Genomic DNA, 24,800 nt, shown 5'->3' with positions numbered 1-24,800 from the left:
ATACAAATTGTAATTATTATGAACAAATCAATCGGAGTTTCGAAAATTGTCAACCGATAAGAAAAAACCATCTAGGCCACATCGATGCACTTTTAAGTCAGCAGACCATCCGTCCTTGGATACTACTACAGTGTGATCTAGTATATACGAGAAGTCTACTATCGAAGAACATTGTGTGCTCGCAAGCCCCGCGAGGATTTCCATACAAGGAAGTAGTTTTAGTCGAGAACATTATGTACAAGTTGCGGCGACCTAGACCTCAATAATTTTGTTTTACTGAACTTCATTGCAATATTTTAATATCATTCGAAGGGATTCAATTATTAGGTAAGGTTACCTGTTTATATAGTTTCCTATTTAAGAAAATATTATGTTAACGCCTCTCACGCTTTTATTTGAGTTATCCGTCCATAACGCAACACGTCTAAACATACAAAAATTATATTAAATTATAAATTGTCAAAACCCACACGCTGTCTTTACTAATCGAGACGTTATTTATTATTTCGGAAGGAAATACCGTCATACATATTTATTTTGAGGAAATTTTTTTAGTACCTACCTACTTAATAAAACGTTATTTATCATATTGATTTAAATTCTTAAAAAATAAAATTATATCCATTGAAAAAGTGCTAATATAATCACTAATCTGAATAACGAATATTTTTAGTTGATTTAAATAGACACTAGTTCATGTAATCACTGTCAATATATTTTTTAAGTTATATACGAGCAAAATTTAAATGTATAATATAGTTCTTAGTGCTTAATATTAACCATACAATAATAGATATGCGCTTTAAAAAATCATCATTTTTAAAAAATGCGTGGTTTTATAAATGGTAATTATTGTTTTGAGAAAGTTGTACTTAATCATGAAACATAACTCATATGCCATGTCAGTTTGGAGTTGGGTAGTATCTATGCGTAATATTTGATAATTTATTCTTCAAAATTAACTAGAAAGTAAGAGGAATTTGAATTAGGTAATTAGGCAATCATAGTTTTTTTGGAGGAGAACTTTTAAATTACTAAGACCTCAAACATTCAATTTTGCCGGATGAAAAACTTGAAAATAACGTGACGTGTAAAATCTAAAATATGCCTTTTTTCTTAAGAAAATCAAGTATAATTAATCAAATATATCCTCTTAAGAAATAATCGAGTATTTAATTAATAACAAATAATTATAATGAAACAGAAGCAAACAGCACATCTGATGTACGTTATAAATAATTATAAATGATTGTAATACGTGACAAACAACAATGTAATTTAAACATGTATTTACTCTGTTTATTAAATAAATGATGAAATGCTCCTGTACACACGTTGCGGACAAAACTTTACCAAACACAATGCGTCATATTAGTGTAATGCATGTTCAGTGTATAATAGGAATTTCTGTTATCGATTATACATTATGTACGCATAATAAAAATATAATGTTCGATTGTCCAAGTTTCTCGTTCAAGTTTATGTTATCGACCGTCAGTTGTTATACTATTAATCAAATTTTAAACTCCGATTTTTCAGTACCTACATAATATAGTATACGAGTATATCATCATGCTGTAGTTGAAGCTTTGTTTTGAAATTTTAAACTAGATACAGTCAATACTCCTAGTATTAAACAATATCCTCTCTCCTTCTTACCTTAATGAACAATAAACCATAATTCAATTGTATCGGCTGTTGCTGGTACATACTAACTATTCATTAAAATTTCTATTATGACTATTGACACTTAAGGCTAAAGCCGTTGGGTTGTATCAATTTCTATTTTTACGCCATTAATTAATCTCGAGTCCATAAAACTACAACTATAGATATATTTTTTACAATCGACCGAACACAGTAAAACTATGCATAATTACGTATTGTTGTTAGTTAAAGTACCTCGCCGACAATAACCACCTACAATATTTGATAAAGGCGTTATTGAGTATTATTGTGGTTGTACATTTAAATTACTGTAATAAGCTGTTCACGAGTATGTAAAAATAAAATTGGATAGAATACAAATTATTATTTAGTAAATTTACAATTATTTTAAAATTGTATTTTTATATTTTTTATTATGAAGAAAATATATAAAACATTTAAACATATTTAATGATTGTTTGTTCAAAATAGAAAATTGACGTTACATAAATATGCACGGTTCACATTTGTCCTTAATTTTGCAATTAAAATCGAACATTACTAATCGACAAGTAATACTAAATACATTTTAAAAAGCAACGAAACTAAAATATTTAAAACTTAACATAATCGTCATCCTGTTGTTTAACGGGTGTTGATAACCCAACTTTGCCGTCATGAGATGGCCTCTTGACCGCCGAAAATGAACAACTTGAAATCAATAAAAGTTCGTTTTTAGAAATAATATTGAAACAACCGAAGAAAACGGTTGTTTGTATTTTTCTCAAGTAATAATAATATTAGAAACCTGACTCTTCTCAATGTCCTCAACACTACTGTAGCTGTTCAATAAAATATGTTATACTAGTACTTTAATAAGAAATGTTAAATTCCCCGGTTCTCTGCCGGAAATGAAATTAAAAGTGCATTTATAATGCTCTCTTGACGTGGCGTAAGCAAATAGAGCTAAAAAAATAAATACGTAATATTTTTGATGACATCAGAAATAATTTGATACAATATGTACTTGTAGACGTGTTACTACACAAATGTATTATAATGAATCTGTGTATGGAGTGAAAGTAGATCTAGAGGCTAAAAAAATATCAATACATTTACGTCAATGGCTGTTCGTTGCCTGCATTAGAGTTAATGCTTACCAAGTTTTTTAAATGGATGTTTTTACTTTTTACTTAATCAAAGTCTACGTTTTAAACATCATTCGCGATGTTTTTTTTGCTTGTATAGAACTTGTTTGTTTAAAATTTCAATTTACCTACTTATACTATTTACTACTACCGCGTATTATAAAAATTAGAAGCATTTAAAATATTATATTTTACAGACATTTTGTCAAATATTTAAGTGTATTGTATTGTGTTTATCTATTTCATAAATCCGACTTTTTTTTTCTTAATTACAATTCTAGCAAATAAAAATTATTAGATTTGTATCAATAGTTAAAAAATATTGTTGCATTACCATAACACTTTGACTTCAAATATACGACAAATTATAAAAGCATTTTAAATGTATTTGTTATGACAAATATATATATCATTCAGTTACAGGAAAAATTTTCTAAAATGTCTGTATCTACAAGAACAGAAAACGCTCAACCTATTAGAGTAAAGTACTTAATAATGTCTTACCGGGATTACGCTTGATTGGTATGCTAGCATAAGAAATTATTGTTCTTCCGAGTTCATGCACATTTATCACTATTGTATCCACAAGAACTTTTTATAAGTCCTAGAAAGTGTTTGAACGTGTTGGTATTTAAAAAAAGTGTGCATCTATTTACTCGTTTGTTTATAAGTATGAATCGTCGACTCGGGTTATTTCATAATATTTATGTTTATTCAAGGTTAGTAAATAAGTTCATATTAATATACCGAAACTGCACTACACTAGAGTGTAGAAAATCAGTTTTTCTGAAGAGTCAGTATAGATTAAAAGTGAAATGCAAACATCAAAGATGGCAAATTGCTAGACTAAGTGACATGACCTACGAGTTACATCAATATAAAATTTGTGGCACACAAAAATTACAAACATTAGCAACAAGCAGTAAAATAACCTCATGGGTGTCAAATGTCTATAAAACATTTAACACCCTTCCATGTATGCCACCCAGTAGGCAGACAATTGACACCCATTTTTCACTGACATATGACACCGAAGCAAAAGCATTAATGTTTTAATACAAATTTAATACTGCTTTAAAAAAATATATAAATTTGTATCATTGTTTAAATTAATTTTAAGTTCTTCCTATTATGATAAATATTTATACACCCGATGCAATACAAAAAATATTTATATTTTTTAAATACAAATATTATTAAAATATTAATAGCCAAACAAAATATAGAAAACATTTCCACATTATTTTTGACAATTCCATTTATGCTTTACTCTGGTATTATACGTAATTTTACTGAATTTGTGTTTTTTAAATTATTTATCGCGTGATAAATTGGGCGTCGAATTAAAAAACGGTTAGATTTATGTCAGATGTCTTATCTGTTCGCCCATACTCGCATTTCGTTAAATTTTGTACATCCCACTCGGATGGGGTAGACAGGTAGACATTGGTGAATTTTGTTTGCGGCAAATAATATGTAAAGTAGTTATTATTATTTGCCATGGCCCTAAAAAAAAGGTGAAATTGATAAATAAATTCAATTTCTGAAATATTTTAGCTTCGGTGCGATAGCTGAGAAAGTATTGTATTTACAATGATATGTTTTTATTTATTTTTATATTTTTGTGTCTGTACCCACATATCTTTTAAGCCACCGAACCGATTTCTCCATACAGCTCTTAAGATCAGAATTCGTACCTGTAAGGTACTAAATTAGACCAAAAATTTAAAAAGTTCATCCTTCCCCTCCAAAATCGAGAAAAACGCCCGAAACATTTACATTTACCCCTTTTTTTTAATTAATCAAATACCTCCTCGAAATTATTTTCCCTAATTACTATTATACTACAACTACTTGATTGAGTATTAATTTTTTTTGAAGGGCAGCCACCACAAAATTAATGTTTAATGCTAACCAATAAAAACACTTAACACGTTTCAAATTTCAACCAGATTTTTTTTTTTTTTAAATCAACTCCGGAAACATTATAAATAAATAATATAAATAATAATAATAACTTTGATTTTGCTTATTTATTTGCACTTATTTTTTGCAATTATTTCCCTCCTATAAACAGGAGGTTAGCATCATGTGAAAATATTAAGTTTTGTTGTATTATGTGTGCTTGGATACTTAAAACCTGCATTATTTATACGACCTAATACAATGTATAGTCTATATATCACTACCTATTATTTTTTGTTGCCTATCAATTTAAAAATACTAGAAACACCTGTGTTCATTTTTAATACATTTAAGTGTTCCAGCTTAGTACCGTGGAATATCATTACTTAATGACTGTAGTCTATAACTAAGTATCAATGGGAGATTCAACCGTTTTCAGTGATAATATATTAGACGCTAAGCATTTAAGAGAACTGAAGAGATCAGCATATTAGTGTAATATAACTATTAAGTGCGGTGGCGGCAGAGCGGTGGCGCAGGACTAAAACTGGTTGTATTATTCATCCGTTGCATTCCATGAACGATATCCCATTTTTTATTTAAATTTATGAACACCGTTCTACCGCCATCAGACAACACGACGGACTATGAACCCAAAGAAGTGTTCAGCAGAGGCATTAACAAATAAATAACGAAATCCCTATGACGAATATTACGATATATGTATATTATTGTTATCAAAACGGATAACAATTCCAATCTGTTTTATACATATAAAACAGCTAGTATGTTTTTAGGTTCTTATAAGTTGCAACATATACAACCCGAATTTCGTTATATTATTCTATTCATTTTAAAGTAATAAACGTACAAAATTATTTGAAAAAACCATTTGGTTAGAAAGCACGCTGTGAGACATTTATTCATAGAATTACTTATATCATATAGTAGAAGAAAATATATTTTTTTAAACATAAATTAACTATTTAGTAAGGATATCATACAATTACAAAAATAGATCTGTTTAATAATTTTAGTACTTTGTAATTTTTTTAGATCGTAGATCGTAAATATACTATAGTCCGTTAGGGTCTTTTATGCTCCATAATATAACCAACAAGAGACTATGCATTGTTCTTGTTATAGTGTTGTTTAAACGTTAAACTAAGTGACAGATTGTTATTATTTAAATAATTAAAATACATAATGAACTACGTGCTTGATATTGACATAAAAAGTATGTATGTAAATGATTGTAGCGGACTTGCAATGATTATATTAGGAAAATAGATATCTGTAAGGTGCTCTATGTTGTATCTCCTTATTCTTTTTTAGATAAAATAACAGCAGTAAAAAAAAAAAAATATATCGGAATTTATTCATTGTTGTTAAACCTTCGTCGAAAAAACACGATTTTGCCAGTGATTACAGACAATAGAATGACTCATTCGGGTACCTGATGTCGTTTTTTTGCGACTAAGCACTATTCAAACTCATTACCTAGCTATATAGGTAACCGTTATGATCTGGTAAATTCTACAGTCCACCAAGTATTTGTCTTATCTGTTACATTCCAGCAATTTGTTTAAAACTTCTTCGAAGGACAACAAAATATATTATATAAAATACTAGTTTTAAAATTAATTTAAAACTTTATAAAGTTCATACATTTCAATTAGGTAATACCGTTCCATGCTTGCATATAATAATATTTATACAAAGTTATAAGTTAAAACTTTTCAAGAAAATAAATATTTAATAATTATATTTGTTATAATAATATATACTTAATTATTATTAATTATATAATTAATGTATATTTAATTAAAATTTATTACCAGCGATAAAAATGTATAAGTACCTTGATGGACTCCTGAGTTAATGAATGTTATGGATTCGAAAATAATCTTATATTCTTATGTAACGTAAGTTAATGGTTAGTTCACAGTTAAAAATATTAATTATTGGTTTCGTTATTTATACTAGTAGGTATACTTAGCGTTTATTAAAATATGTAATTGTTAAGAAAGCGAGAAAAAAAATGACATTATATATTATATCTAACCTGCCTTGTAAGGATCAGATTGATACGCGGACAAGAGATCAATAAAAACAAATAAATAAATAATGAATTATTTCGCGATGCCAAACCGTCGTCCAATGAAGCACTATGGGTACTAACCGGTGTGTTCGTCTGGAATTGTTGGTGAAGCAGATTACGTGCCGTCCTTCGCCAACTCCTACGGGGGCCTACGACGGACCAGAGGTTACAGCCTATACTTCTCTTATCAACAACAAATCCCACCGCATTCCTAACAGCTTGGCATCCAAATGAAAAGTCACCCTCTAGCGTATACCTATGTAGGTAGGTAGGCACTTGTACACGCAGGTAATCTCCGTACTGACCAGAAAAACGACAAGTAAAGGAACGAATACATATTTTATGTTTATTACGTTTTGTTCCGTCTTATGGAAAATAATGATCCAGAAATTCAATAATTCAAATGTTTCAGTTAAAAACATAAGAGAGCAACGTTGAGTATGCATTTTAAAAAGGTTGACAAGAAAATAAAACATTTTGATTGGTGTGTACAGCAAACGTTTTAAACATATTTTATTGTTTAAAACCATATGTTTCGTTTGCTAAAAAAAAAACTAATAGGATTAATTTTGAATAGAGTTTATAATTATTAATTACCATCGATTAAGTTTCATATTGGGGGATCATACTAAACTTTAGCACAAATAATAGTATTTAACTTAATCATACCGTTGGAAGTCTGGCAGATCATGCAAAATAATTAATAAATATTGGTTAAATAGAATGTATTTTACATTTTATAATATACTAAAATTATATTTATATATATTATATATAATTGCGTTAAGTATTTTTACATAATGTTGTATATTAAAAAGACTTTAATTTACTTTTTTCAGTAATTTTTAAATAATATAAAATCATACAAAACATTGAAATGTTGTTTACTTGCTTAATATTAGCCATTAGGTATAAACAAAAATGTAAAATAACACGTATGCAATAATACATAATACGTAATAAGTAAATTAATACTTGGTTTTATCTGTAATCGTCTAAAAAAATGTACTTGGTAACTCGGGTATTAGTTGTATAAATGAATGCTATGAAAATTATAATACTCTAAATAGAAAACTTGATCTATAAATTGTGTGTAAAGTATGAATACTAAAAGTTACATATGTTGCGAGTGGCGACTTAGGGAAAAAACTAGTTTCCATAAAAGAACGCATTTTATTGATAAATCGTAATGTTTTATAGTAAACTCATATGGTGTAGGCATACTGTTGTATACGTTTTATGTTTCTACCGGGCGATCCATGCAGCATATTACAAATATTATTCGCTTTTATTCTTTTAAGCTTATACTATTATTTATTAAATTAAAGTAAATGTCTACAGTATATCTAGATTATGAAAAAATAATTATTACCTATTTAAATATTTGTGGTAAAAATCAGTGTAATATACTATTTAGTCCATTTAATATGTGCACATAATGTAATTTCTACATAATATTGCAACCATTTCTTATTTTATGTATATTATATACACAAATTATACAGCCAATTTTTAAAAATATATTTTTTTTTTATTTTCAGTTTCAATAGATATATTTTTGCTGTTACTGTATAAAAGCGAGCTAGTAGCACTTAACTAGCAAAGAACCTAAGTTTTCAATTAAACAAATTAAGTATTATACTTCAAAAGCTGACAACTTATCTGAGTTTTATTATTAGCATATAGAAAATTTAGTTTTAAAACATATTTTTAAATTGTGTATACAATATAACATAAAGTAATATAATACTTTGTGCCTTAAAAATTAGAATTGCCGTATATTGTTGAAATGCATCGCTCTGTATGTCTACAATAATGTATATTCCATGAAACGATTTGTACAATCTATCCCAGTTACATATTATCAAATGTATAGGTAGTCCCTATGTGGAGTATTGGTTAACTCACGATAGTGAAGGGCGAATATTGCTTAGTCTGCATTTATGGTTTTGTTATAACGGCATTGGTTTACAGGTAATGCATTTGCTACAGAACAACAACAAAAAAAAATTAAAATAATAAAATAAAGTATAAATTTTATAAAAACAAATTCTAATGGATTAAGTTTTTTTAACATAGCTATAATAATATAATTTTTTTTCTGATCATTCATTAATTAACATTTTAATACTGTTAAAGCTAATTCATTTTAAAATGTTACGTAAGCTTCTATTTTTTGAACGTGGGAAATCAGCGAGGAGGAAGACATGTACTAAAAACCTGCATATAAATGAGACACATTTGTAAAATTGATTGAAAATAATATTATAATAGCTGCTTATAAATTAAGTATTAGCCTAAAAGCTAAAACGGGTATACGATTAGAGTAAGTAAAAATCGTTTCGTAAAAAATATAATATCTAATATGGATTTGTTACTTGTATATGTCACCAGTCACTCTTATGCCTTCATTGAACATATTTTATAAGTATAAATAGTTTAATGATTTGTCCAGGAATAGAATAAATTGCGTATAATTATTCAACAATAAAATAATAGTGATTGAAAACATATGGAATCACAAAATATAAGTTATACTTATAAGTACGAATTATAGTGTATAACTCGGCTCGGTTCCTAAAAAAGGACAATACCTTTTTTTAACCTTTCTAATAAATGAAACAAATTACCGAATCTTATTAGTAGTTACGAATGCAATGGCTTAGGTTTGGATTAATAACAGCAAAACAGGATTTGATAACATTAACTTAATATGAACACCATATCCTAAAAGGAAGAGGAAAAGGGAGGAACACCAATGGTGGCGGAGTAACCATCCGGAGTATTCCCGGACCCCACTGTACTGGTTTTTTTTTTTTTTTTTAAATATGTATATATTATTTTACATGTTTTACATGAAAATATAAGATATTAAAAAAAAAAATTATATTTGTCTAATAAATAGTTCATTATTATACATTAAGTCTTAAATATTATGAAAATTTTACCAATGAGAAAGTATATGAATACTGAAAATGATATACGCTACATCGAGGACGATAGAGATTAACGACTATTAAAATAAACTGAAGGCCAAGGACTTGGTTCCGATACTATATATTTTCCTTTAAAGAAATATTAGTATTTCCCGTTAAGGATTTGTTCGTTTTATTTCTCGTGACTCATATATTCTACCATATTTATTCGTATAAACTTCTGAATTTACATTAAACAGTTAAAACTTATCGATATTGTGTTTAAATGAGTTTTACATGTTGCATGTATAAGTTGTATATAACGTATTCATTTAAATGTTTTGACAAATGTATAACGTTTGGATATTTTTTATTAACTTTTTTTTTTTTTTATTTACCTAAACTTAGCATTTACCTTGGGCGGTAACAAGCTTGAAAATATCGAAAGTTCTTGTAACTTTAAATGTATCATGAGTTATTTGTTGTTACTCGCGCAAACTATACTAGACTGATTTTAAATTTGTATTAACTAAATTAAAGTAATTTTTTTTTCTCATAAGAATAATAATTATTCTTATTTATTTTATAACAATTATCAATTGATAAGCATAATTTGTTTAAAAAATATATTTTAATAAAATGGTACATTACTAGATAATAGTAATCAGTATACGATTAGGTTATAGTCTAAGGCATAAAAACATATAAGTATCATTAAATTAACCATTTAGAAAGGCATGTATGAGACGTACATGCAATAACAAATATTAAATTTTCACTTGAAAACTATAATAATATCTACTAGAAATATTGCTTTTATAATTACTAAAAATTATCTATTTACAAAATAAGCAGAAGCTTATTAATATTCTGTACACAGATAAACACTGTATTTAACTATTTTCCAATTTTTATACTATTACATTGTATCTTTAATTTTATCTGAAAGAAAAAGGGAATTACTTTTCAATTGACAATTGCATTGATGTCTGTACTTAGTACAAATTTTAATTATCTTAATGTTTTATACATTTTTTATTTATTTCCATTGCTTAAGTATTTACAGCACAGAACATTAAGAACTTAAATCACATTATTGGTTATAGCTAGTAAAATATAAGAAATATTATGAAAAAAAATATGGCGTGTGGTTTCTTCTAGAACGTAGTGCTGCAGAATAATTAATGAGATATTAGAATGACATTATTACCCGTTTTGGACTTTGGTATATTTTTGTACACACTGTGAATAATCATTGTTTGAACTCAAAACGCCCATCTTACAGGTGCTGACAATACAAGAAGGTCATAGCGTCTCTCGAGTGGGGATAATATCTGCTAAGACAGTACATAGAGATCTATGTACTGTCTTAGCAAAAAAAAAAACAATACTGTGACTTTATCTTTAATATATAATCAGACAGGTGGAAAATATAGTATTAAATGATGATTAGAGTGTAATCGTCAATATCCGTGGGTGCAAAAAACAAAATTGAAGATTTGTATTATTCACAAATTATTATGAATTATGATCGATGTCGTATGAACACTTATTACAAACTATAATTCTTTCAAAAATATAATTAAGAATTTGTATGTTATCTTTTTATTATAATATCTTTAATTCCTAAAGGATGTTTAAATGACAGTTCTTATTAAATATTTTATTTTTTTCTAAATAATGGACCCAATATAACGGTTTTTTAGTTGATCAGCTTTTATATAAAGCGAGGTTTTACATCATTGTGCTTGATTAATAATTTATACTATTATGGGTAATAATATGCGATAAGAGCGTGTATTAAATAACAGTTATTTAGATAAATCTATAATATTATAAGTTTTAACTCATAATCGAATGAGAAGAATACATTGTGAAATGAACGACAAACCTCCCTAACTAGTAACTATAGTGTATAAGTGTATAAACTTTACATAATGTTATACTAAAAATATTGAATACAAAAATGTCTCTACTCTATGATTACATACTTTTATAAACACACCACACAAAAATATTTTGGAAATAAATGATCCATAATTAACCATGAAGTTTAATACTATCCCTTAATTTTATACTAAAATCAAAACATCTACAATTTAATGTCTATTGATTTTTTAAAGGCGTTACTATTATAACATACGTATGTAGGCGTGTGAATGAAGATCTAAATATTAATTATATATTAATACGACCGGAATTGTACTATAGATTTATCTATGTGGGTGTATACAAACAGTTACTTGTAGTATATTTACATTTTAACGACAATATGGAACGTGTTACGTATGCTTTTCATCACATTATATTCATAAATTTGTATGGGATCAACGCATTACCATGAACAAAATATCATTTATGCGAATGAAGGACAAATAACATAATGAATACTGCTTACGACTTATATAAACACGATTTCGAGGTGATACCTAAAATATCTGCTAAACACCAAACCGAGATCTTTTAGTCGTTTGCCCATTAATTTTGAATATTATGAGAAGGCCATTGACCATTGTACTTACGTAATGTTATTTTCGTTGCGTATTTGAGAAGAATATACTGTCATGATAAAATTAACGGTTGGGATAAAGTTTCAAGCAACAACCCATTTTACTCTAAATAAAAAACTTTATCGGAACAAATGAAATGATTTTTTCCCGGAGTGAAATAACTTCGTTAAAAAAATTGTTTTTTTTATTTATGTATAAAATAATTGTAATCAAAACGACAACATAGTTGTTTTCAGAAAAATATTTTTATTTTGGTTGAAAAGTAAAATGGAATTTTATCCGGACACTTGCTCAAAATTTAATATATTAGTGTACTGGGTCCAATTGGCGCAATTAAGGGGAGTGTTTTGCTTGTCTGGACTATTCTTTGAAATATAATTTGGTAAAATAGAAATAGTGGTGTACAACCAGTTTGACCAGAGTAAAACCAGGGTAGCAGATCTTGTGTGACCATAAATAAAAAAAATAATTCTGATGACCGTAATCTTTAGTTTGTCCCCGTCGAAAAATTCTAGTTGCACTACAACTCGACACAATAAAAATGTAATTAAAAAAAAAGTTCAATGATTCGCTGTTTAATGTAATCAAAACATATTATATGTTGATTTACTGTTGACTTACATCGAATGGCAAATTCCCAAACTATAAAGAAAAAAATTAGAAACTAATAAAATCAAAGTCATACACTTTCAAGTCATTGTTGGTAATACTCATTTCCATTCTCGCAATTTAATCATTAGTAGTTAGGTCCTTCCATTTTTCCCAAATAAATTTCTTCTAACATCCCCTCCTAATAACTAGATACAGTATTATATTTAATACCATGTATATATAAATGTTTTTGTTATTTATGTCATATTATACTTGTTTTGTACTCAATGGCATAACCAGAAATTGGTCAGGGAAAGGGGAGGGGTGTTCTAAAAATATACATGTAGAAATGGTAACGATGGTCCTAACCGCTCGATAAGTTAGCTAAAAACAAGTCAAGGAGGGGGGGGGGCTAAACCTCTAAAAATTTCCTTGGTTAGAGTTATCCAAGCAGTTTCGTGGTTTGCATCAAACAAATGGAGAAATTCAAATATTCAAAATAATAATAATACGATGATCCACAAGAAATTGCTTCAAACATATATACTTAATCGGGTGTAGGCAGGCAAGACACATGCCGGCGCAGAACTTTTGTAATCGTTAAATTATCCGGTTGTTCTATTTAATCCAGTCCGGTGATCGGACGCGTGTTTTTGTACAAGGCTGTGGTCACGTAATCCAGTACAGCGCACGAGTTGACGTCGAGAATGATTTTAACCATTGGCGTGAGACCCTATACTGTTTAATTTAATGGTTAATACAGAACACTATTATGTACATTTTCAACTGCATACGATTGACCTGTCAACACCACAGGCTACAGGCGTCCGGTGTAAGGTATGCCATAAGCAACAGCTATAATTAAGATCGACTGCTGACGACGATCATGTTAAATGTCTGCTCGGCCAATTGTTTGGAAACTATTCTACAATGCCATCAACGTTGACGCTGTAAACGGTGTCATTTATACGGTGACAATAAAAGTACTTACATGCACTATGTATCCCGCGCACGCCACCGCTGTTGGATTCTTGAGATTATTCAACTGCACGAGAAACGACAGAATCAATTGCGCATGCCGGCGCCACAATTATAGTGTGTAAGTATTTACTACAAAGCACAGGCGTAATAAATCAATTAATTACCAACAAAGATTCACTCGTTCCCGTTGGAAACGTTGCAGTTAGATCATCGCATTTTACATACATACTTATCACGATTATTTACTTCGCAACGCCAACCACATACTTCCTGTTGTAAGTACGAGCTGCTGTCTTTTTAGGGCACATATCGAATCTGTGGGGTGTCTTTTAGGGTCTTCACTAAGAGTGAAAACATTTTTAGTGGGCTACATTTTTCCACTACCAAACATTAATTATGATGACCCAGGTCCGGCCATGTCTATCATATACAGGTAAATCTAAAGCACGCACTGACCGATATTATAGTATCTATGTAGAGACAAATCCTAAGGGTAGCAAAACACGTGCCGCGCCTTAAAATATTATAAGGCGCCCTTGTTCACTTTAAGACGTTTTTATGTTTGTGATATTTTGTCTTTGATAGTGATCATGTCTATGGTACGGGGTAAACATTCGAATTATTTCTACAAAAATACTTTTGCTTTTACATAATGTTGGGTCGCATGAATTAAAAGTTGAATGAACCAATAAACATTTAGATTTTAGTGGTTCGCTAAACATATTTCTCAACATTAAATTTCTCAATTTTTCGTACAAAGCGACCCAAGTGAATACGCTTAAAACTATATTAATACTATTAAAACAAATATAGATTTTATTTTTAAAAGGGGGATTGTTATGAATATCATAAAACAAAACCAAAAACATGTTCTTTTGTGTAGGATTTGTTATCAAACGTTAAACGTATTAACATACAAGTACCTGCTTGCTATTCCGAAATCCGACGAGATCTGAAACCATCTGTTGAAGAGTCTTGGATCAGATCCAAAAAATCAAACGTATAGTCCTGCAATATTTTCTGAGTTCTAATATTATGTGTTAGATATAAATTAAACATAAGCAATAACGAGTTAAAAAGAAAAATTAACCCTGTTCTGTTTAAAAACAAATTACAATTTTATACTATGTGCAATTTTTAGTCGCTAATAATTTAAAGGCGCCAGAGTAAAATATGTTGTCACACTTATCATTATTGCGGCATAGCCAATGGGTTTAGGCCGCAAACCGCACTTCCAATATGACAAAAATTAAGTCTAATCCATGTTTCCAAAAAGAGACGTTTTCGAATTTTTTACTTACAACATGAATATTTAAAGTAGACAATAAAACAATTTACAATATAAATAATAGTATTGCCTTAAAAATAAATATTGCGAATTACCTCAATGGAACTTTAAATCAAGTTGTCTTCTTAGAACCTAATAATTTTGCTTTAAAGCTAAACAGTAAATAAAATAAAAATTACACGTTCAAGTACTCAAAATATATTATGGTATTTTTGTGCAGTGAGGTTTTACTAATTAGCTGAGTAAATTATTCAGGTTTAACACGTTGTTCTTTACTTTCCTTTTTTTGTTCAGTTCTAATTCTGAACCTACGTAATCCGTTTACACATTCCGAAAACTGTGCGTTTGTACAGTTTTCCAGGCACCACACATCGCAGTTCACATGTTTAAGCTGTGCAATCATACGGTTTTTATTTGCTCGCGCAGTTAGTTTGTATAAACCAAAGTACGAAAAGTTCTTTTGCACAGTTTAGCTAAACATGGATATCCACCTTTATACTATTTGATCAACGTAGTTTTCTATTTCACGGTTGCCATTTACCTTCTAAACATACAAACCTTCTAAAGCAACTGTAGCTTTATTGCTAATAGCTACAGTTGGTTTACAAGCTCAATTAAACGTTGCGGGCGAACTGAGATTAGAATTATAACTGAACGAAAATAAGTAAGAACTGCATGTGTAAATCGTAAATAATTTACACAAACTGACTGCACAAATATACCATAAATCAGTTTGCACAGTTTTAATGAACGAGTGAACCCACCTTTATCTGACGTGCTAATATCAAAACAAATTATTATGAACAATTTTACTTGATACCAAATATTATTATTGCATTAGGCAATAATAATACATCATACATAGGTATCATATTAAGTGACGTTTTTTTTTATATTCAAACATGTCGATATCCAAACTAGCACCTACGCGCGACCGAGTCTTTTAGTCCATAAAAATAATTACACTCGTTCGACGTTTAAATTTATTAAATATACTTGTTGAACCACGCCGACAGATTGATGTATTAATTAAATCGTTTTATCCGCGGGCTTTATTGAAATCTGTAATTAACACAAATTAAATGGCATACCAGATACTTACTTTAGACTAGAAATTTAGAAATTATCCGCTTCACACTACATATTGTTGACTGCAAGGCTTTACAAATTGGAAATAAATCAACGGGTTTTACGACCGAAACGTTTTAACACTGATTGATATGTATTTTGTTTTTTTTCTTTTGGCGGTGTCTAACCTTATAGGAAGATTGCATCGGGCATACGCCTTTTGTGGACGGTCGCGTGATAATTATTGTGGCACAACTCATGCGCAGTTTCGCACCGTCTTGTGTTTGTCGTTTGAGTGGGCGACACCATCACCGTTATTTTCTGATCTGTCCCTCGTGCATAAAATATATTAAGTATTTTATGGTATACTTCAAATCCTAAACCATTATTTCGTACAATGATACACGAACTTTATTGTAACTGAAATACAATACTAAACTGCTTTACAGTCTGCCGAATGATGTCTAATAATCTAAACGTCTAACAAATAATAAAAAGCGGTATAATATAAAATTTAGAGAGAGAGTTTTCTCATCAAGACACGGTTACAACGCGTTTATGCAAATGTTTAATTTCCTGCGATTCTCGAACACGCGTGTATGGATATAGTACAACTTCAACGTCATAAATAAAGAAATAGTGATTGATATAAAAATCCAATACTTATAATATTACCTAATACCTATAGTATACCTATATAATAATACCTATACTTACGTCTTACACCTTTACGGTATGCCAGGGTAGGTAGGTGGATAATTCAACTATTTCAACCACGAGCAAGCAGTCGACTGTCGATCAATAAAAAAATATAATTTACCTACCTACTGTATACTTTGCCACATTTACCCAAATCGAACCCCGAACACATTATATTTTTACTCGTATTTTGACTTAGGTAAAAGAAAATGTTTTTTATCATAACCATATTACAGTAATATAATATTTTAACTATCGTAAAATATTCTTCTTTGCCTAGTATCACGAAACATCTACATATTTGAGTTTCGGTTATAACTTATGGGCTAAGGAAATTATAAAATTAAATGTATTATCAATTTATACTGCACGAATTAAGCCTAAGGTCTCTCCTATTTTGTCTGTGCTTTATTGGCCTTCCAACAATTCTTATATTAAAAACTTAGCGAACAAAACAATAAGTGGCCTGTTTAATACTCGCCTTCACTCCACTTTTGAAAAATTAAGCTGGCGTTTTAATAGTCTGATACAACTGTTAAACTACCATCATACAAATAAAAAAATCAGTATCCCAAAATACCATAGTTAAAAATATTAATTTAGTGCTTATTTTTATATTATTTTGGCGTTATTTTAAATTTAAATTTGCCAAATGTGGATTTATGACGATTGACGACAGTATGGTAAAGGGTACTAATAAGTCGAGTTTTTAACCGATTCGTTATAAATTATAACCGTCATTTGCTTTGATACGATCACTTGATAAGAGATTATACAATTTGTCATTGTACCTATACCTATAAGTAATCTGAATGATTAATACTCGATAATTGTTCTATTATAGCTGTGATAAAATACTTTCTGTTGTAACTAATTACCCTGGACGGTTTTATATTGTCATTATTTGTACTACAGATTAATTATTAAAAATAACTAAATAGTCCATATTATACTGGTAAAAGCTTTCAAATGAACAGGATTATTTTAATATGTTATGGTAGATTCCATGTCCGTATACATTATCTTGTGATAATGTGTACTTATTATCTGACTTCGAGACACGATCGGTATGTATAACAGATGCTCAAGTTTTACACAAAAAGAAAAATCAGAATTAATGTAGTACACAAAATTCTCTTATGTACTTTTATAGCGCGCGCCTGTTCAATGTATTCATTCTTGCTGACTTGTAGTATTAAATCCTCAACCAATTGATGATCGTGAATTTTTCGAAAGTTGTTCTGTTTCCGGAACGTATCACAGTGTCGTGTATAGGGTCATAGGGACAAGTATAAAATACATAATATAAAATAAAAACAGTTTGGCTCCACCGCTTGTTGTATCGAAATCGTGTGTAGGATCGATTCGCACTGATTTGAAGGTAGGTGGTGGAACAATTGAAGTAGGAGGACGAGTTATTGCCTCATTAATGCTGTATAGGTACACATTCGGTCCGGTTGTCCATCCTGTTGTGCATTGTCTTTCCCCTCGACCAGGATCACGCCTACTCGTGTAAATTTTCCCGACCAAAAGAGGTGTATAGTAGTCGAAAATCAAGCGAATAATAACCTTCAGCAAAAAAAATGTCCATAATCCATGTGTACTCGAGTTGTTGGCAATACAGAAACAAACAACCGTGAACTCTTTTTAAAGCTTCTTTTTCCCAGTAACGTCAGTAAAAACGGTTACGAAAAACGAAAAAAAAAAAGAATATGTAGGTACTATTTTAAACAGCAACTACCTATTTACGTTATAGCAATACTTCAGCGTAGATACTAGATGGCTGACACCCGCGACTACACTCGTGCCCGGTATAATGTCCAATACTACCGGACATCGTACAACTAAACCTAAATTGTACGATATCCTTTTATGTCGAATTTACATAATAAGGTACGTTTTATAATAGTATTGCGAATAGTGCAATAGGCTTGGGAAAGTCGCAGTGCCACTATAACGACTATAATAACAATATATGCGTATCCTCCTTATATATCCCAAAGTCTAGACGAATTAACATCTAGAAATTCTTTCTTTTATCTTTGCACAATAATTACGTATTCATTATTACTCATTTCACATTGGACTATTGATAAATAATCAATTAATTTAATAATAAAAAGTACAATTACAAATGTAAGTTGTAACAAATATAGATAATGTAATGACAACGAATATGTATATTTATGTAGATAATGTAAAAACAATATAAAATATGTTTTATAAGTATTGACTTTTATAAACATACACGAAACTATTTAATCTATTTAAATTTCGTCCGTTTTAAAAGTCCCTCACAACGATTTACACGTTCAGTTAAACTGCAAACTAATTGTATTCGTATTTTCGTTTGCAAAAACTAACTGCGCGTATAAATAAAAATCATGGTTGCACAGTTTTCGGAGTGTGTAAGCGAATATTTTGGGTGTAGAAGTAAAACTGAACGAGTAAACCCCCACCTTAACAGTAAACATACATTAAATTATACACTCAAGTGTTAGTATCAATGAAACAAACTAATTTGAAATTGTCCTAGTTGGCATTTAAACAATCATAATATTAAATTAAATTTAAATTACTGTGTGCCTACTTGTAGAGCTTTCTCAATAACATTCTGACCTAAATTTTGCTATTTTCTATCATATAACAACTATGTGTAGGCAAATAAAGTCTGCTAAAATGAATAAGAATACGAATTACGAATGAAAATAACAGTGAGCCAAATAGTTTATCTCGTTTTAATAGTCTGAGAATTCCGTAGGACCTTCCCCTTTAACACGCTACTGACTATACTACAAGTGTATTCTCGTAAATGTTTGTTTTATATAATAAACAGGTGAGTATATTATATAGAATATACAATTAATGCTAGTGTTTTTTTTTTTAAATTAACTAATTATAGGATGAGGTAAACAAAAACTATTACGCATTGCAAATTTTTGTTAAAACGCATGACTCTTGTATTTAGTAAACTTATTTGTATACAATTATGTATAATCTATTATGCCTTAATCTATGTACACTAACTGGAAGTTTTTCTAGGTTATTTTACCGTTGGAGTAGTTAACACATAAAATCATTAACTTAACATTCAAAAAATGACTTTAACTTATTAAAAATAACAGTATTTCTTTTTAGATACTAATGCTTGCTGTTTAGTATTGTCATTATTAAATCTTAATGTGTTAAAATACAATTTGTCAATAAGACAATACATGATAGATGTTTTTTTTTATAAACTTTTATGCGTAGTCGGATTATCCGATTATAAAATAATGATATTATTTTTTTGTCATCGTTGTATAATACATAATGTTATATTGTCTTTATAATAAAACACCCACGCACACGTTTAAGTTCTAATTTTGATATTATCAATACACCTCCTTCTAGTAACATAAAGCATTTTCATTGCCACATAAAAAAAAATACAAATATGCTCTATAAGTATCATAGTCGTATTAATAAGTAGATTTTACTATCATAATTCATAGGTCACATATGCAAACTGGATTATTATTATTATTAATAATAACACTAACCATTCAAAGTGTGCATCGAGTAATAATTGGTTTTATTAAGTAGGAGGCATCGAATGTTTATTCAATTATGTACACAATTCCTATAGTCTATACGTCCTATATTGCAAATAATCCAAAATTGGCCTTCGTGACTTGGGAGGTTAGATTAATCAATAGTATTAATGTTACAAAATATGATCAATGGGGGTCCACGAAATAACGAAATAACTTTAGCCTATGGAAAGATCTTGAAAAATGTATTATTTAAACTTGGTTTGATGTTTTTGATATATTAAAAACATGTTTGTAAATATTATATGTGATCCTCAAAACACATAACCAGTAAGCCAAGTTAAATTATATTGCTTTGAATGGGAGGAAATTTAGTTGTGCAATTTTTTAATGTAATGTTTTGTATTTTAATTTTTATTATACTTTTCAGTGTTTGTTTGACCACAATTTTAGCAATTTAGATTAAATGTAAACCAATGTATGAAAAATATTGATTAATGACTAGACACAGACATGTAAGGAAATATATAACTCGCCTACGTCTGGAAGGAAGTAGTGTGTAAACAGTTGCCTCCCAGGTTAGCGATTACTTGGTTAAAAAAAAACTCGCCTACGTAATACACTGGTTTGTTTATCAGAACTATGCACTATACTAGGAATTAATAATATTTTTGTTATTAATTAATATCAGATCACTACAACACTGCAATATTTATTGCGAGCCGTAGGCGTTCAATTAAAAAAATAGCAAAATATACACTTTTATGTGATTTTATAGATTAAGACATAAAATGTATTGATTAATCTATTCAAAGAAATTTTTTTTAAATACCTTGTAATATTCTATAAAACATTATTACTATTATTATTATTAGACAGAAAATGTTTACACTTGAATGTACCACTAAATGTGTGACAGTTTGACATAACAAATTTGTTTGCGGGCGCTATTTAATCATGCTTAATAGTTATCCAAAGATGAACTTAAAATAATGAATTATTTACTTTTACATTATTAGATTCCATATTATAAAATTTAAAAAAAAATGTTAACTCTACTCTATGGTTTATGATAAATTATAAAATACAACAAGTATAATATGGTTATCAGTTGTCACAAAAATTACATTTCAACGGTTTTGTTAGTTAATTAGTCATGCTTTGTTTGTAGCTTATTAATATTAATAATTAATTATTTTATTGAGATAACGAGATTGCGTTAAATATTACCTACTTTGAGTGAAGTAACAATGCATTTCTTAATTTAATAGTTTTTATATTTAAATGATACATAAATAATTACCGGTAATGATGGTTTGTTATATACAAATAATATGCTGCATAATAAACGTGAAAGGCTATATTGCCTAGTTTTATTTTAAGTTAAATATATTATACGTAGAGTGAATCACGATGATTTACCAAATTAACATATACACAAATATTATGTGAATCTTTTTGCTATTGTGCGATACAATATGCATACCTTATACAAACAAGTGGTATGTTTAATAATTAGTAATTACTATACACTTTAAAGTTTAACAAACGACTCATCCTCCAATTTTTTTTTTGTCGACGTTTTTAATCAAGTTGTATAATTTTTTTTGCAGAATTTTTGTTTGTTAGCATTTTGACACGATTGTTATAACTATGTACAGTATACACTTCACTAGACATGTTGATATATATTATCTTAACGATCATTATGACCTTATTCCTCTACTTAGAGTTGGTATCAAGTTCACGTTCGATCTGTGCCAACGTCGTTGTTATATTTACCCTGTTAAATGTACATAATATAATTATATGTAGAGTGTAGACAGAATCATAATTTTACATTACGTCCTCGTACACATGTCAGGTGGATTCCTAGTATTCTTCAAGGAGTACTTGAAGAATCGTTCAACTGACTGTATTGTCCAAATGGAATGTGACAAGTAATTTTTTTTCACCATAACATATAAGTATAGTTATGGACACTTATACACCATGTTCCTAATTTCTGTAAGTTAAAGAACACTGCAAAAAACATAATTTTTACGACCGACGACTAATATTCAAAGTGAATTAATATTGAAGTACTCTCACATAATTATTATTATAGTGTACCAGGTATACCTAACCATTACTGTTCAAATTATAGGACAAACAATAACATGGTTATTTAAATAACCATAATTCAAGAAATGTATAGGAATAAAAAAAAAATATATATATATACATACATACATGCATATATGCGATTATTTTTTCCATTTATTTCTCGTGAAAACATGATTTATTGGAATTACCTACATACAGTATTTACAGTATACTATATAAGCAGATACAATGTATACCACAATCAACGGGCGATAAAATTGTAAGTGTTAGGTAAACGTATTCACATTTACATACTCAAGTAATATGTATATTTAGTACCTAATAAGTAAACAAACAACTTGTAGAGGCTAACGAATATTTAATTCAATTATAATAGAACTTTCATGTTTAACTAAATGCTAGCAATCAAATTATTTTTTAGCGGATAATCTAAATTAGCTAGATAATCTGAGGAATGAGGACTGAATCAACAGTTTAAGACTCCAGAAAATCAATATCGTTCACAAAGTGCTTATGTGTTTCAAAAATGTAATTTTAAATTAATCATACTAGACAAAAAAGAACAATAATGATAGCTATTTTTTTACTAATATTTACTAGAAAAATATTTTACAGTAAACAAATGTCTCTAAAAATATATATATAGTACAGTTTATATAATTATTATTCGATATAATTTATTTTATTTTTATTTTTTAAAGTAAGAATTTATATTTACTTTAGTTTGTGTAAATTTAGGCAATATTTCGTTTTAAAATGTCAATATCAAGATTAATTCAGGTAGATTACTCGCTATTTTTAAAGAAGAGTTTTTAATAGTTTTCTTTTAATATAAAATAATTAAACATTACACTTTTTTCATTTGCTGCCTACGAGTAAATCATTTTGTTAATTTATTTTTTACAAAATTATCGTATTTCAAACAGATTAAAAATAATAAATTTAATAAAATTAAAAAAAAACGTAATATTCAGATAAGTACTGTAAAATACAAAAACACCTGTGTGAATTTTTTATTTAATCTATTAGACCATCAATCGTGTTTTACCATTACAAATAAGTACTATGTATACAAGTAACAAGTATAGTTATATTGTAGACATCAACAAAAAAAAACAATCGTAGCCATCGCACATTTGTCATCAGCAGTTCTTGGGAGCCCTGTGGTCATGCAAGTTGTCTCGATATGGAGGTAGTTTTGAAAGTAAAAACGAATAATTATGGCATTTGGTACGTGTACACACAAGGGGTTTTGCTACTAAATATGGACATGGTCGAAGGTCATCGACTATTGATGATCGTCTTCTGCTGATGGCTTACATACACGAATAGATACTACAAGCTCCGTTATATAGATGCCTTATATATAATATATTGTCTCATCGACAATAATATTATTTACAATAAAAGAAAACCGTATAAAACAAAATTTTACAGTCCTATAAATTATAGTTAAAAAATAAAAAAATCTAAAAAACTTTCATCAAAGGAAAACGGCAAACTTTTATTTCGTTAGATACTATTTTACTTTCAAAATCCACATAGATTGGAAAACACAAATACTTGGTGTAACTTAAATAAAAGTTGAAAGTTGGACGGTTAAGGGAGAGCGGGAAGTAGTTAATCTCTTTTTGACAGTACTATAATTCAATGTAGATATAAGTAAATCCGTTATAGATTTCGATGTAATTTATTTTTTATACAATTTTCACAAATATGTAACAAAACTTTTGTTTATAAGACTATTTTTATTTTAGTCTACGACCTGTTTAGGTTGGTTTGGTCAACTCTTGCTCTACAAGAGACATTAAAACTATAAAAGTTGTAAATGGTTTAAATGAATTGTGTACCTGTGCTCCATACCTGTTATATTTATTATTATGACATGTACTAATTATATAAGTGAAGGTAAAGCGATTTAAAAAAATCATATACATTTTATGATAATTTATTGTTATACATAGAAATACGCTACTTACCACTTGTGGATAATCGTTATTTAAGCGTATAAGTATCCAGTATAACATAATAATATGTTATACCGCATCGCCTGTTTACAGTGCGCTGATTAATTGTAGATGTGGTCAAATCCTAATTAGTAAATGGTATTACGAACAATATCATTAGCCAACAGTTAATATTAATGTATACTTTATTTAATCCAGAGTTACAGTGAGGGTATGGCAAAAATGTCAATCCGCATATTTCGCAATACCACATTAATAAATATAAAATTTGCAATTACCTGTACCTATATAAAAAAACAATATTATTTAGTGGACTTTAAAAATATTAGAGGAACTATGGT

At 28.8% G+C, this 24,800-nt stretch overlaps 1 protein-coding gene across 5 annotated transcripts in view; it reads right to left on the bottom strand.

The window, feature by feature from the left end:
* The window catches only part of LOC126841972 (serine-rich adhesin for platelets), a 35,102-nt gene extending 28,224 nt beyond the window's left edge, over positions 1–6,878 (bottom strand). For 3 of the 5 annotated variants that reach the window (XM_050578801.1, XM_050578806.1, XM_050578807.1), the window contains exon 1: positions 6,766–6,878. The gene's annotated coding sequence lies outside the window, so the exon portion shown is untranslated. The other 2 variants (XM_050578805.1, XM_050578802.1) reach the window with 2 other exon arrangements.
* Between the last annotated feature and the right edge of the window lie 17,922 nt (positions 6,879–24,800).

Source organism: Adelges cooleyi, unplaced genomic scaffold, assembly GCF_023614345.1.
Source record: "Adelges cooleyi isolate 19-005CV unplaced genomic scaffold, UGA_ACOO_1.1 ACOO_flye_CR_arks_rails_tigmint_CR_PRNA_41, whole genome shotgun sequence".
Taxonomy (NCBI): Eukaryota; Metazoa; Arthropoda; class Insecta; order Hemiptera; family Adelgidae; genus Adelges; species Adelges cooleyi.
The sequence above is the reverse complement of the archived record's forward strand: the minus strand, read 5'-3'. Positions and strand labels throughout refer to the sequence as shown.